This window comes from Salvelinus namaycush, unplaced genomic scaffold, assembly GCF_016432855.1.
Source record: "Salvelinus namaycush isolate Seneca unplaced genomic scaffold, SaNama_1.0 Scaffold154, whole genome shotgun sequence".
In the NCBI taxonomy this organism is placed as follows: Eukaryota; Metazoa; Chordata; class Actinopteri; order Salmoniformes; family Salmonidae; genus Salvelinus; species Salvelinus namaycush.
Window position 1 is genome coordinate 80,334 of NW_024058275.1, and position 1,512 is coordinate 81,845.

At 38.8% G+C, this 1,512-nt stretch overlaps 1 non-coding gene across 1 annotated transcript; it reads right to left on the reverse strand.

The window, feature by feature from the left end:
• Positions 1-845: 845 nt before the first annotated feature.
• LOC120037004 lies at positions 846-1,036 on the reverse strand. The gene has a single exon (XR_005474722.1). It is a non-coding gene; the product is annotated as a U2 spliceosomal RNA (small nuclear RNA).
• Between the last annotated feature and the right edge of the window lie 476 nt (positions 1,037-1,512).

Sequence of the window (1,512 nt, forward strand, 5' to 3'; positions counted from 1 at the left end):
TTTATTTCATTTTTTATCAGGAATCCAATTTGATGTGTATGAAATAGTTTGGTGAAATATGCATAAAAGGAGAGTAATTGCCCATAATTCTGCACCTTTGGATAGTTGATCATCCTGATTTAGTGACTACAAAGAACATTTATGGATCTACTGGGATTTTTAAAAGAGACTAACTTTCTGTTTTGTCTGCTCTTGCACTCAAGAGATAAGTATAGATGTGTTCATATTTTTGCATATAGTCGTGTTATTTGGATGAATATATTTGCAATTTTGACGGTATAATATATTTTTATGTGTTTCAAAGACAACTACATTTGCAAAATGCATTTACTGTTTTTCCAAAGTTGTGTGTCTTGTGGACTCTGTTTTGAAAATCGACAACATTGTTCCAAAGAACTGCTTGTAGGTGATTGAGAGAAACGAATACATACAGACAGTTGCTTGTGAGACAGTCCATGTTACCAGTACATGGCTTGAGCACATTTCATAGTTTATTCTGTATAGTCTTCTACTGTATATATTTCCAATCATAACAAAAAAATGTTTGAACTACTTTATTACTTAGCTATTTGTGTATATTTTTGATCATGGCTATTGATTGCACTGTTGAGGAAAGTTTGCAAGTAAGCATTTCACTGTGCCCTGTATCCCGTGAAGAAAAATGTTTGAATAGAAGATGAACGCAGCCCATTCACAGCGGCTATCGTAGTCAATATAACGGTGAGCGATTTAACCAGCGCTATCTAGCCATCACTGACATTGAACTGAAGTTGCTCAAAGTGAAAATACAATATAGACCAACGAAGCAACTCCGTTGACTCTGTCTGATTTCTATTTACAATGAAAGGGGGTGCACCGTTCCTGGAGGTACTGCAATACCAGGTCGATGCGTGGAGTGGACGGAGCAAGCCCCTATTCCATCTCCCTGTTCCAAAAATCAATTTAATATATGGTCCCCAGATAGGGGACGTATCAGATATTAAACTGATAAGAACAGATACTACACTTGATCTTAGCCAAAAGGCCGAGAAGCGATACCCACAATGGTTTCGGGAGGAAGTGGCCGTTCTCCGACACGTCAAATTCGACAGCGGACACACCAAAATGAGCTCTGTATGCTTTTCTTTTTTTACCACGAAAAGGACAACGCTTGAAATAAAAGGTGGCATGGATTGGGAGTTGATCAACGTCAGGAATGACCACGTTTGACTGTAACACATTTGTAGGTTCTAATGTCACGTGGTCATCCGCCCTCCAATCAGAAATGAGAGGAAGCTTTGTTAAATTAAAACCAGATCAACAGCTACATTGGAATAATAATATATTACGGGTGGGGGGAACAATTTGGAGATAATAATATTGACATAACATTTGATCTTGTATCAAATATATCCGGTAGCACTGCTGCCACAACTGAACTGAAGCAATTGTCCACTTGGTGGCGCCAGAGTTCCACCGACCGTCGCTTTTTCCTGGCTGTCCTGTGTGGTACAGCAAGCTGCATTTCAATGT